The sequence below is a fragment of the Melopsittacus undulatus genome, chromosome 4 (assembly GCF_012275295.1).
Source record: "Melopsittacus undulatus isolate bMelUnd1 chromosome 4, bMelUnd1.mat.Z, whole genome shotgun sequence".
Taxonomy (NCBI): domain Eukaryota; kingdom Metazoa; phylum Chordata; class Aves; order Psittaciformes; family Psittaculidae; genus Melopsittacus; species Melopsittacus undulatus.
This window is the reverse complement of record NC_047530.1, coordinates 4,105,246-4,120,484: the sequence shown is the minus strand read 5'-3', so window position 1 is coordinate 4,120,484 and position 15,239 is coordinate 4,105,246.

Sequence of the window (15,239 nt, the reverse complement as noted above, 5' to 3'; positions counted from 1 at the left end):
GACACAACAATACTCCCAGTGCCAGAAAAAACTGTTTGTCAGCATAGCTTAGTTTTTGACAGCAGAGGACTGAGAAGGTGTTGCAAGTACTGCAGGTAGTCACTAGGTTGCTCACTACACTGGCTTGCTGGCACCGAGTCCAGTCTCCCTGCAAAAGTGAGTCTGTTTTCAGGCAGCGATTACAGTCTTAGTCTTTGTCATCAACAAAGGGAAGGAGTCAAGACAATAACAGGAAGAGAGATGAATCAAAAGGATGTCACTGATTCAGAAGGTTTGATAAATACTGCACTAATGGACATAATGGCACTGCATATAGTAGATTGCAAGAAAAGAAGTACATATACTGCCTGCTAACGGGAAAGGAATCACACCACACATACTGAGCACTTGATCCCTATGAGATACAAAAGAAACATGGAACTTTCCTGGTGATGAGCTGAGTGATAGAAGATTTATCAGACTCACACAATTAATAATGCTTCATTTAGTGACCACCTTTTTGCCATATATTTGGTACCCATCTACAATTAAAAAGCAAGGCATGATCCTCAGAGTCCAAAAGCTTTAGTCCTTTTGAATGAGTTATTAGTGGAAGAATAGGAAGGAACTGCACACCACTCATCTCACTCGGAAGAAGTGCTCAGCATGTCTAAATTCCTGTAGACTCCAGTTGTCTCAAAATGTATCGTGACCTTGGTACCTGTCATTTATTTGGCTTGGAAGGAGGCAGCTGATGAGCTTGCTCTATTTCCCTCTGCCTTTTTGAAGGGCTTCAGCTATGAAACAGGAGACCTCCTATTTTCTTATGCTTGGACCAGTTTTGTACACTCCCAAGGTCCTTCCCCAGCTGTAGCTTGGGGAAGATGGTTTGCCTTTTCTTCTACTCAAACTTGACAATAATATATTTTACCTATTGCTACATTTTATTTGACATCCCAGGGCACCTAGGCAACTGGCATACATTCAACTCACCATATTAAATTAAGCTGCTTGCAAAAGATGAAATACCCCTTATTCCTCCTGCTCTCCTAACAAGTTAGCATAATAAATAGCACCCTTTCGTAAAAAAAGTTGGCTAGAAACTTTTGCTTTGTATCATAATGAAGGTCAGAAACCATCTACTGGATGGTTTAGAGGATGACCAGAGCATCCATTTTTATCCCCTGGAGGACCATCTGAAACCATACTGTCTCTAGTCCTCAAGCATGCATATTCATGAGTTGTAAACAAGCTGTGTCCAACTAAACTTGGACATATGGTCCAGCTATCCCTTTCTCAGACTCCAAATTTGGCCATTCCCTAAGAGCAAAGCACACTTGTCAGCATTGAAAAAGTGAGGGCTTCCCAATAGTGCAGTGCTGAGCGTGATATAACAACATAAATGGTATTAAGTAAAATCTAATAGACTTTGATAAAGAAGTGAAGTGTTCTGGTTTCAGAAACATTCTGGGTGTGACTTTGATCTTTTCCCACCAAATAAATAAATAAATAGATAAAATTCAAGTGCTTTCTGAAAATAACACTAATGATCCTACAGATTATTATGAATGAGGCCCTCTCTGTCTTTCCCATGGACATTTCTTGCTGTTCTCCATGATTTTGCAGCCCCTCAATATCAATGGTTGAACATTTCATTAAGACATTCACATTATCTGGCTAAACAGTGTATGATTTTCAGTCATGGCTAATAGTAACCTTGTCTTCTCCATCTGCCCCAATGTATTTCAGATAATCAGGAATCGGGCAAAGCACAGAAGAAGAAAACTTTGGGCCTGATATTTATCTGCACATCATCCATTAACTACAGACCTATCTGTAAGCAGTGGTTGTGGGTCCAAATACTTACTGCTGCTCAAAGCAGTATGAAGTGGCCACTTTATATAGGTTTAGGTGAGATGTTTCTGCTCACATTTTATGTGTCTCTCAATAATGGTGTTGAAGCCAGTCTTACTGTGTTTTTGTGAAGGGATGCAGTTATCTGACCATAAAGTCAAAAGAGAAGGTTCAAGCAGATTAATTCAAACTTCACTCTCTTACACTTCTCACATTAACTAAATATGGACATCACACTATTAATTGACACAACCTAGCTAAGTTTTTTTCCCTCTTCAAAACTTACATACCACTTACATACCATGCAGCTGAAGAACATGACCCATAACTTCACTGCTGCACATCTGTGTGTAACTAGTGAACTCTGGAATTCCAGAGAATGACCTCATATCTGGGAAGAATTCTTGAATTTAATTAAATTAGGAAAATGAGGCACATGTGGAGCCCCCAGAGATGGCACATGAATGTATCAGCATCCACCTACTTTTCACCAGTTGTTAGTTTAAGGCAGCCATTAACAGCTTTTAGCTTCATGTTACCTTCCATCTGATATGGGTAAGGAGTAAATGCACCAGCAGGTAAATGATATGTTATCTATTCTATACTGAGTCTATTCTATATCTATTCTATATAATATTCTATATAATTCTACATGATAGCATTAAAAAAAATAGAAATAGTAGCTTTCTAGTCCTAAAACTTCAGTTTCACTTAACCAAGCAGATAGAATAATCAGAAAGTCCAATCCCTAAATATAGAATATCATATACAGAAATGCGCTGATAAACACAACGGGATAAAACCAAGTGCACTAAAATGTAGCCAAATAATTTTGACAAAACCAGGCCTAATCCAGAATTTCTGGAGGACTGAGCAAATGCAGTTGGATATCCAGACCTGGAACAGTCCCTATCCCAGCTCTGAGGGTAGGCAGGCCTGTCTCCAGCTATGAAGCTTAGGTACTACCTCCGACTCATCGACATCTCAGCTCCAAACTCCATTCCTACATGGAGTCAGACTGCAGCACGAGTAGTCACCGCTACCACAGGAGCCCAGTGATGACTGCCAAGCTTTTGGCTGGATTTACATAGATCACAGTCTATATAATTTCACATCTTCACACCTATGGTTTTATATGAATTGAAATTTTCTATCATCAGTTCAGTGATTTACAAGGAAGTTTGGTATCAACCCACTTAAATCAGATATCCTTGTATTCTGCCTGCTTTCCTTTCATTTCCCATTAGATGCCCTTGTGCACATAGTGCCATCTCATATCCCTATGCCACAAAATACAGATTTGCTGCATTATTGTGGCAGAAGAGTGGTGAAGATGGTTTGAATGGTTGCTTTGAATGTTAAAAGCACAGAGTTTGCTTTTATAAATAGCATTCTATACCTTAGGTATAATGTCCATTAAAACTAGCAGTTAAGAACTAAAACCACAATTTGCAACTTTTGATAAATATTGAGGCCAATTAAATGGTTACTTTTTTCAGTGAAATATATATTAATTAATAGTATATTTTAGGTTAAAAAAATGCATGCTAGTAGCAGCATGTCATTACCACCCCGTGAATTAGTCCCATAGAAATACAGGAATTGATGTGAGTTGGGAAATTATACTAAACTGAGTCCTATTTTTTCCCCTTTCTCAAATTAACCAAAGAGAAAAAAGGGAAGGGAAAACTTAAAGTTAATTAAAGCTATATTAATTAACTCTCATCCTGACAGGATGGATTTTTAGAGACCGGAGACCAAGCAATTGGGACTTCTTGTTTGAAATATATTAACAATGAAAACTGTGACAAAAGTAGTAGTATTAGGAAATAGAGATGAAATCTAGATAGCTGTAGTAGAAAATGAAGTATTAAAACTTGAAACTTTAATATGGGTATTTCTTTGGTTACAAGATTACAGCCACAAATGAGGATTCTGCATTCCAGATCCTGCAGCATCTGCCTTTCTTAATCTTATACTATCATCAGTAGGAGTTTTGACTGCAGGACTTGGTCTTATATTTATGCTGTCCTACAGAAGAAATCCCCATCAAATTAGATAATAATAATTTACTGTAATAATAATTTATATCTGAATCTTCATCATTAGGAATTTTTCAATGAATGGATTACATTGAATCCTCTTCCACATCTACCTTATTTTAATGGGAAATATATAGATCTTGGGAAACTTTTGGGGGGATTTAAAACAAACTGAGAATATGCTTGACCCTTTCAGCAATTCTGGCATTATTTCTAGATGCATTATTTCTAGCCAAAAGAATACCTAATTCGTGTGACAAGAGGACAAAGAAAGCTAAGAGAGGAATGCATTTGTGAATTTGTTCTGGAGAATATACAATTCACCTCTAAAGCTGTTCATTGATAAATAAAGAATAAAGTAAATTACTAAATACATAAATACTGTCTTCTATCTTGGGCTCACACTATGGCTTTCAGAGCTCACTTTCTAACCAATGAAATATTTAATAACATCATCATATTTAAGCTTATTACTATATCTTTTAAAAGCACGTTATTTCATAGAAGGTGATACAATTAGCAAACTCAAATTTAAGGTAGTATTTCAGTGGAAATTGTAATGAAAGAAGTTGAACTTTGTTCCTGACATTTATATTTATGTGCAGCCAGTACATGGAGCTGACTCTGAGCTTGTTCCCTCTTCAGATCATACTGTACCTACCTTGATTCAGTTTGTAAAGTCTAGTTTATTGTACTGATTGTAGCACTAAGATGGCCAGAAGCAGATGCCCATTGATTTAAAAGTTATGTGGAAATAATTTTTTTTTCCTTGGAAAAAAATCACTTTTCTGGTGTTCATGTCTGTATCAATCAGATAGATGCAGTTATTCTTTTCCAAGGCAAATGCTTAAGTTTATTTAATACATGAAAACTGCATTCATTTATTGTAGTTACAGTTAAATTTAAGGAGCTGACCAGTCTTTTGAAAAGCTAAGTTCTGCTAAGTGATAGAACTCTCATCATGAGTTTTAACAGCATGCTTTGCATTACAGTGCATTTCCAAAGCAAGAAAGCTGTTTTCCCCTCTTAAAAAAATTGCAGTAAACACTTAAAAACAGTTTCATTCAAATAGGTGGGTGATTATTTGTTTTCTTTTGTTCTTTTAAACTCTGTCCTTTACTTCAAGGACTTTAAAACTTCAGTTGCATGAAGTTACTTGGGCAGATTTGCTGTCTGCCTCCTCCTGTCAGTAATTTCTTTCAAAGTCAAAGCAAAATCTGTATATATTCATTATTATAAATTACTAAAACAACAGGGATATTGTGTTTCTTATTCCAGAAGCCATAAAAGGAAATAAAACCTCCAAGAATATTAAGGAGAAATTGAAAAGATATAGCTTCCAGACACACGATCAATATGGGGCTGTTCCTATATATCTGTTATTCCAAATGCTTTCATTTGGATAAAACTTCATGTAGAACATTTCTATAGCTGATTGTTCTGTTAAATAAGTCTCGGTTCAACTTACAAACAAGTATGATGTAACCCTGTCTGCTCCGTCAGTTTAATGAGAGATGAATTAGCTATATATAGAAATCTCTGATCATAAGAAGATTTATAAATAACCTATACACAATTGGCAAAAATCTATCAAGCCACATTGAAAGGTTTGGAAACAGTTTAGGGCTTTAAGGAAGGTTTGAAACTGATTTTTTTTTAAGTCTCTCTTTTCTTTTCATTGATAACTGCTCAAAAGCCTTCAGAAAGAAGAAACCCCCCACTAAGACTGCACAATGCAAATTAATGTTCCTAATAATTGTAACTGTGTCTATATCCACATTTGTTGTTAATTACTCTGTACTATATGCAGTTTGAAAGAGGGCTGTATTCCAGCTGCAGTCAGTTCTAAGATAATTCTATCACTTTCAGAAAGGCTTTTGCAGAAATTAACTTTACAAAACTGTTCCAATAATTTCTTATTAATAATTCCAAAATAAATAAATCTGCTTCCAGAGAATTTGTGAATTCTGATCGAATTCACTGCTTTTTTTCCTCTGCTTTTCTGTAGAAAAGTCAATAGCAATTTCTGCAAAAGAGGAAAAAGCATAACTTCTTCACAGAAATATATTCAGTAAAGATGAGCAATGATTCTACTATTTTAGGTTCTAAATCATATGAATTAGTAAGAACTATAGGAATCTACAGAACAATGATGAACCTCAAACTGACTTCTCTTTATTGTCTGCTCTTACCAAAGTATTTTCTCCTTGTACAAATTGTTAAGTTTTAATCCTACCAAAGGTTGTCTATTTAAACAATGTATTTACTAAACAACAAATTTAAACTCACAAATAAAGGTATTTTTAATGTCTGAAAGACCAAATTTGTATATTTTATTAAAAGAAGTTCTTTCTTGATGCAAAGATCTCTCTGCTTTATTTTCTGTTGCTCACATGAAAATGTCATTGCTGAAGTAACCAAGTTTTAGATACAGCAGCCAGATCTAATTGTTCTAATTGCTAAAACCTATTTCTGCCTTTATTCTGTAAGGGCAGGCTTTATTTGTTTCAGATCCTATATATATTAATGGAGAATGTAAAACATTTAAGTCCCACAAACCACTGTAAACCAGTAGATAAATAAGACGGAATTCTTTTTATCAAATTATCAGCTGATAGACTAATAATAGCAACCACCTAAATGCTTTTTTTACAGTATTTGCTATTCCTTTTTGCTTAGATTTGAAATCTACAATTTTTGCTACTTTGCTTTTAAAGCAACAGTGAAGTTTTATTCTATAACAGAATACTGAAGAGTTAATAAATTCTTATCTAAATAAGCTGACATGAAATTCAGCTCCCTTTGAAGCCAAAGGGAGTTTTCTCACTGATTTCCAGAGAGCAGGATCAGTCCTCAGGAATTTCAAATCCAGTTGTCTCCTAACTTTTACCATATGAATTTCATAACTATTAGGTACTATTACTCCTTGGATATTTTGGATAATTTAAATCTTTTTTATTACTGTTAGGAAATAAATCCAGCAGAAGGAAAAAAATATTTACCTGGCATTTTGGCTAAAGTATAAAATAGTCCCACTTCAACTTTTTCTTCTATATATTAAGATACAAAACATCCAACTCTTGCTCTAACTACATTTCCCCAATACTTGTATTTGTATCTCTATTAGATAACTGAGCTTACTTTGTTTTATATTTAGCTGCAGACTGCGTGGTACTTTGGCTATTACGAGTCTAACTTCCTAGAATATAATATAAGAAAATATCTTCCCTGAAAATGATTTTTCAACTGGATGCCATTTAGTATAAATATTTACTTAAAAAAATAGCTGCCCAACTGGAATTATCTGGTTGAATGCTGCAGTCCTATAGAGCTTCCCCTACATTTGGATCTCTTTTGATTTTTCATTTCCTCCAAGTCTGATTTCTAGATAATGAGAAGAACCTGTCTCTCTATGTCAATCTTTCACTATATGTAATATATACAAACAAAAGCTATATAAAGCTGAACCCTCCCTCCCCCCCCACCCCAGACATAAAGGGATTTCATTTTGAGCAGGACATTTAAAGGTAGTAGGGATTTTGCCTAAGTTAACTATGGAGGTCAAAAACTCTGTGGGAAATTTCTCTGAATATTGAAAATATGGGGTTTATGATTATGGGAAAATAATGTTTGTGGTAAACAGGATGTTATCAAAACAGCTTTGAAAGCTTCTACAGTTACCTTTGCTGCATGATCTGGTTACTTCTGGTTCTCCCTCATCTGGAAGAAAAAGCTGGTTTCCAAGTTAAATGTGCAAATTATTGTTACAAATCCAATCACCAATTTCTTTCCTTTGAAAACTCTTGTACTTTACAACATTTTGCCTATTTAGTTTAAAATTCAGGATGCTTGTCCTGAAGATGGTAATTTTTATAGAACTGATAGCTGCAGATCCTAAACATCCAGGAGAAGAAACCCAACCAAAACTACAGCTGAAGACCACTTTTGATGACTTGGGCATTGTAATTCATTTGAGATACTTCCTGTTGTTTTGATGGATTCTGCATTTGGAAACGTGCAGTTAAAAGATTGAAGTTTGATTTTTGATTTACTGCTTTCCAAACTCAGCTCTAAATGCCAGGTACTATGAGAGGAAGCACTCCAGCGTTATCAACTGGAGTTTCTTCCGGGGCCGTATTGAAGTAACCTGCACTCCTAGGAATAATCCCGATCCACAGAAACGCTCTTATTGAGTTTCTTGAGATTATTTTCATGAATATGCATGACTATTCACTAAAGGTTGTAGGATTTAACCTCCAAAGAGCCATCAGAGACCCCTTACTTTTCCAGCAAAGAGCAGAATGCATCCTTAGTTGTGATGTCTATAGGAGCTATTTTAACAGGATAACATCATTTTGGAAATCATTATTTAGCTGTAGCCCCCAGGATTTATAAACTCCTTCAGTAAGCAGTGCAGTTTAGCCTCATGTACATGTGGCTCTGAATCCAAGAAGGAGAGCAAGGTGCAGAGGCAGAGCAGGACCCTATAAAGCCCCGCAGCTGGTGTGGTCCTAGGCACATGGGTCCCCCGCGGGATCAGGACCGGGGCACTATGGAAAAGCAGGGGTCAAAGTCAGCTTCCAGTCACAAACCTGCAGGTGAGCAGCAGAGAGGGAAGTGAAAGGTACTTAAGGTTAGTCAGGATCAGCCCTTCGTGGTGAAAGTTATTGCTAGCATAGGGTTGTGAAGAATTAGTAGTTCCATCTATTTTACCTATGACCTCGATGCCTCTGGGTTATATATGCTGTTAAGCCATAGGGTTCCATTTCCCCCCCACCACCCAAAAAGAAGCAAACTGGGAGGAATTCTTCCCAGCAAATACAGAAAGGTTTGAACTGGAAGAGAAGAGGTAGAATTGGTGAAAACTCCTTTACTTTCTCCATTAAAAAAAGGAGTTAAATCAGGATGCTCTGGAAAAGACTAACCAAACGAAGCAGCAAAGTTTTCCACTGCTGGTACTTGCAATTGCGGGAATCGATGCGAGCCTTTGAGAAAGTGCCAGCCAGGGAAGGGTTAACAAGGGTTTTGTTATGGAGAGACACTGATGGCTCCATTTGAGGTGACAAAGATAGTTATGGGCCTGATCCAAGGCGATCGGGAGCACTTTCAGCAGAGCAACAGCTTGAATCTACACAAGGTGTAGGAAACTACACCTCGTGTCGTTTTGTAAAGCTGCTGCCAAAAATAAAGCTTTGATAACGCTTTCGTTCAGAAATACCCTTCTTTGAGCCCAAACCTGCCTCACTAAATCCAAACAGGACAGCTAAAACTTCCGTTTAAAAGTGTAACAAACTTTTCCTTAAACCAGATGTGGAGCAAACGCTGATTTAAACGAGATGTGAAACGCGTTTAAAATGTAATTTGTAAACTGCCCTATTTTTAACGTATAGGAAATTTAAAAATGCATTACTATTAAGTATAAATTGGTGTTATTCAGGTGATTTTGAGTATTTCTGTAACTGCAAACAAAGCTAATTCAAGTTTTGAGCCCACTAATCATAAATAAAGACAGTTACTTCAACTAGAAAAGGTGCTTTTATACATGGAAGGTGACTATTACAAGGTATGAAAAGAGTCAGTCTGCTTTAAGAGAGTACCTGCTCTGCAGGTATTCTGCCCCATGGAGGTGCTGATTTTACCCTTTCTTACCCCTTTCACAGCAGATCACGATGTTAGTGCTTCCCTAGACAAACTACCCTCCCTGTTAAAAGCCCCACTTCCAAAGGGTTAACCAAACTCCTGAATCCCAGATTTTATTTTTTTAGAGGTCTATAACTTCCCTGGAATCTAATGGTGACAGTTTGCTGTGTTGCCATTTGCAGGGCTCTTTTGTGCAGCTCTCCCACGGACTGCACAGTCTCAGCTATGGCATCTTTGCTGTGCTCTTGCATCCTCAGCTGCAAAAAAAGCCTGTCATGAAAGTGGTCAGCCCAGAGGACCCGATGGATAAGAGGAGGAAAAACTACCTTCTAGAACGTTAAATCACTCTGCATTAAGCAGCAAATATCAGTTTTATTACACTTTTTTCCATCAGATCAACAGGTTTTAACCAGTTTTTAAAGAACCCGACTGAACCCCCCCCCCAGTGCATCCTTCTGCAGCCTCCTCTTGGGGTCTGATCACAAAAGCCTCTTTGGGGTCTGACTGCTGAAACCCACCAGTCAGCAATTGTTCTGCGATTAGCCCCTAGTCCTGTTAACTCTTCACTTGCTGCAGGTTTATTGCATGTGTCTTCCAGGAAAGTGAAAAAGTGCAGGAAACTACCTGTTCCTAGCAGGCACATTCAGTTCCCTGTATATAAAAGCACTCTGCTAATCTAGAGTTACATGGTACATGGCACTGACCCATAGAAAGAAACTTTTTTTACCTTTTAAGAGCAAAAATCTCCACACCTTCCTGACAAACTAAAGCCAAAGTTTCTGATATGAACATCTGCAGCTGCAGTGATTTCAGCAAGTTCTCTCATGTTTGCCAACAAGGATTTGGGTCAATTTAATGTATTTTTATCACTCTAACACTGCCATGTACAAGATACAGAGAGAGGGACTTATGTCTGCCAGGTAAAGCAGCATGACCTCCTCCTGCACAGAGATCTGCAATAAACTTTGTGAGAAGCAGGAAGATTTACCTTGATTTTCAGATCTTGGGGGCTGAAATGTGGACAATAACCTGTGTAAAAAGTTACCATCTAACTCCATGAAACCACTCTGCCACCTACATGGAGCCCCAGCTCAAACCTGCAGAGTGCCTTCTGCCTGCCTGCACTCTGTGAGCTATCAGTTTTTCCCCACTTACAATGAACTGCAAAGCCTCAGACAGTCAATTTTTGGACCATTACTGCATGCAGATATCTTTTTCTTAAACTTGGCTCAAACAGTTTTCTTTATACACACTATTTCCTTCAAAAAAGCAAAGAACATTTTGCATGTACAATGTATTTTCTTAACTTTTTTTTTGTCTATCAGGAAAGATTTTATTAACACAGTTTTTTTCTTATCTACTGTTTATCCAGCATCTTGATGCTGGTGTTTAAGGCAATGCTTTGATGCTGAATGACACATAGTTTAGGTACTTACTTACGAAAGCTATGTATCAGAACCTGCACTTTCCCCTTTCCAGCAGCATTCTGCCAGAGCCAACCCCTCTGAACCCACCCAAGACTCCATCAGCTTCACTGCATCTGTTGGTAACAGAGGTGAAAGGGGGACAGGAGAATGACAGCTTGTCATTAAACTTACACAGACAAAGACCTGCTTACCTTTATGTCAGTCCCCACTGGTGAAACTCTTTCCCCCTCCTGGTTTTCTCTCTTATGGCAAATCAGAACCTATCTTTTAAAATGGACTTGACAGGTATTTTCATATTGCTATTTTCAAAAGCAATGTTCAGGTAAAAGTCATAGTTAAGGTATATGTATTAAATAGCTTCCTTACCTTTGTTACTAATAGCACACTGAGCTGCTAAAGAGCAATTTTTACAAGTTTACTTGCATTTCATCGCTTGTAGTATGTGTCAGTGCTCTTTGGTTGTGCTGAATGGTGAAGCTGGACTGGACAGCTTCCTCCTCTGCCTCCTTGAGTTCTCAGCCTCCACCCAGCCCAGAGCAGCAAGCACAGAATACATTCACCACTATTCTGTGATACTAAACCAGAATAGTATTACAGGCTCTAATGGCCCTGTGATACTATTTTTCACAAGCCATGTAACTATTTCTAACTAATCTTCATTATAAATGTAAGAAATCAGTTTTAGATAGTCTGTAGATAGATATAGATCTACTTTAAAATATTTTGTTGTTATCATGAACTATTTCACTCTGTTTATTCTTAAGCAAATGTCTCTCTTGATTAACAACTGTGTGCTAGGACTGCGATGTGCTATGGCCCTATGGATTTTGATGTGCCCATTGGGAACACCACAAACCAGGCTTGGAAGTTCAAGAAGGAGAAACGTTCTTCTTGACAGAGACTGTGTTAAGTGAGCTAAACACCAAAATACTGCTCAGTTTGAAAGAAAACCATATTCCTACTGCAGCTAGGAAATGTTGAGGCTGTGTCATTCTAACTGGGATAAAAGAGATGCAATAAGGAAGATATTCCTTCCTCTTTTCTGCCAGTTTAAGTCTCGAATGACTCCAGTGAAGTGACTGAGGTTACTTAGACTTTATATCTCTGTAACTGAAGGCTGACAACCAGAACATCCTCTGCATAGTTTCATTGACAGACGTGCCTTCTACCGCTTGGTTCAAAGTTTCTGTACCTCTGCTGTAGCCAAAACTATATTAATTTGGAACAAAACACCTCTAAATTGGTCAAAGTCCTTCTGTCCCAGAAAGCAATGAATACATCCATCAATGATTCACCGTGTCCTTCCAAAGTGTTTGATAACTATCCCCTTTGTAGCTCCCCAGATCAATACAGATGAACTTACAGCAGATGGGATCTCCTATGTTGATGAGCAAAGCCGTCCTATTTTGGACAACCTTGTGATAGAATTCCTTTCATTAATTAATCAAAACCCATAGCTCATTTGCTTGCCCGTTTCCACTCTGTTCCAGAACTTTACACCTGTGTTGGCTAAAACCTTTCTGTAATTCTGAGCTTATATTTAGGGTCCCAAACTGGAAGTACAAATTAGGACAAATCAATAAAACCTCCAAAATAAAGCAGTACCCATCTGTCTCAGGACGTTATTAATGAGCAGCTAAGTAGAGTTATGCCATGAAGGATGACTGCAGAAGTGCCCCTTGCTCCAGCATATATTTCCTACTTTGATGTTTTCCAAGCCACACTGACGTCATCTACCTGGAGTCCTGCCTAGAGTGACGCATGCAGTTTCTGCTGTCGTCAGTGAGAATTCCCAACGTGTATCAGGACCTCTATACAGTCCTTTAGTTTTAATACTGCCAATATGGCACAGTCAGGATACTGCTAGAAGTACACCTCTTTGGTTGGTATGCGTTGTAATCCTGTTCTTACTCCAGAACTGTGATGTTTGGGGATGGGATTCAAGATGGGAAACACCCCCAAACATCTGTATGATGCTCCATTCCCAACAGTGTTCAAGGACAGCTTCGACAGAGCTTTGGGTGCCATGGTTTAGTGTGAGGTCTCCCTGCCCATGCCAGGGGGTTGGAACTGGATGATATTAAGGTCCTTTCCAACCCAAACCATTCTATGATTCCATGATTCTATGATACATGGATACCACCACAGAGTTGGTCTCAGAGGAGCAGGAGGAAATCTGATAGTAACCAAACGAAACAGTTGGGGTGCTCCAAAATGCCAGGTATCATGGAAACTTTCTCCAAAGAATATCTATCTATCCCATAGTAATGCTCTGTTCTTGTCAAATTCCTTAGCAAAATCCAATCCTCACAGTGGAAATTCAAAGGAATTGGTATGAACACCAGGATTTAACAAGGGAAGAAAAGTTCTTTGCACTATGTTGTTTTCTGCACACAGAAAAGTCGTATGGCTCTTTAAAGTGCTGGTGGGGAACGTAGAAGCCATTTCAATCATTAGACAAATTCATCTATCTCTTGCCATATCCACCAGAATACAAGCCTTTCTGACATACATCAATGACATCAGTGACTAGGAACAAGTCATCCCATTCAGAAATCAGATACCTAATGGCCACTAATCCCATCATAATAATTACAAAATAATGTCATGATGCGCCAGAGTAAACAAAGTATATGAACAAAAATGGCAAGGAAAAATGCAATTAGAGTCTTGGGCTTGATCCAACTCCCTTTTGCTTCAGTGGGAGTTCTGATAGACTATTACCCCTATGTAATTAGAGATTTAGGCTTAATCCAGCTCCCATTTGCTTTAGGGGAATTGGGATAGGCCCCTATGCCCCAATTTTCTGCTGTCTTGCCCTTTGTATACTCAGTTCTGCATAAGCAAAGTGGACCTGTTTCACCACCCCGGTGCTCTGTGTTGTATTAGGAATCACTTTCAAGACTCAAGTAACAAAAGGTAGTACAAACAGAGAGTCTATACCTGCTCTGCACTCATTTTGCATGGCCCTGAATTGTTAGATGAAGCAGTGAAAAATCAGGTGGTTTGGTTTTATTCAAGGTGCTGGAGACTGAAATGCCCTTTTTTCCTTGTTACCATAAAAATAAAATCCTAATTCCTGGCTCCTTAGCAAACTGCATGAAATGCTTCCAAGGAGATCTTCAGGAAGGTGGCTTCACTTAATAAATTCACTAGACAAAGCAAGTGATGGATACAGTCCTTCACGTTGGCTCACCGGACAGCTACAAATAACCTGTAAAGCCTTTACTAGGGATGTAGATTCCAAACCTGGGATGAGAAATCTGAAGATTTCTCTTTCTAAGCATAAGGCAAAAATAAAAATCGTATTAAAACCCAGTCTTGGCCATATTCTGCATTCCCTTAAAAACACAAAGGTCACTTCTTTTGGGGGGTTGGAACTGGATGATCTTAATGTCCTTTCCAACCCTAACTATTCTCTGATTCTCTCACGTTGCTCCAATTCTGATTGTTTCTTTTGTGGATGAGAGAAAATAGAGTCAGTTTGTGCAAAAAATACAGACATTACTGACTTGATAAATTAACATATCTTTAACATTAGCTATTATTACTGACCCTGCTGTTGTCATAAGCACTCAGGGGTCAGCATTTTGTACACTGAGAATGTGAAATGTCTGCAAGCTAACACCAACATGCATCCTTTGCACACATGCTATTGCATAGAGCTATACTGGCTCTTCAGATCAGGCAAAACCAGATTAGTTATGTCTACATGAGTGCATGCAATAAATACATTACAGATGGAGCCAGGCTGAGAGAGCTGGGCTTGTTCATCCTGGACAAGAGAAAGCTCCTGAAGGGGAGACCTGAGAGCAGCTCCAGTGCCTAAAGGGGCTGCAGGAAACCTGGAGAGGGGCTTGGGACAAGGGCCTGTAGGGACAGGCCAAGGGGAATGGCTTGAACCTGCCCGAGGGGAGACTGAGAATGGGCATTAGGCAGAAGCTCTTCCCTGGGAGGGTGCTGAGACACTGGCACAGGGTGCCCAGAGAAGCTGTGGCTGCCCCATCCCTGGCAGTGTTCAAGGTCAGGTTGGACACAGGGGCTTGGAGCAAGCTGCTCCAGTGGAAGGTGTCCCTGCCTGTGGTGGGGATTGGAACTGAATGAGCTTTGATGTCCCTTCCAACACAAACCATTCTGTGATTCTCTGAGCACAAGTCCTGACTAGTACATGTGGTTTGAACTCAAGTATGTACATCCTTTCCTTACAGCATTGACAGACATAGCTAAAATGACATATTTAGGCCTCAGACTGACTTGGAAGAACCTTTAAAATGGATAGGATGTATGTCCAGGTAGC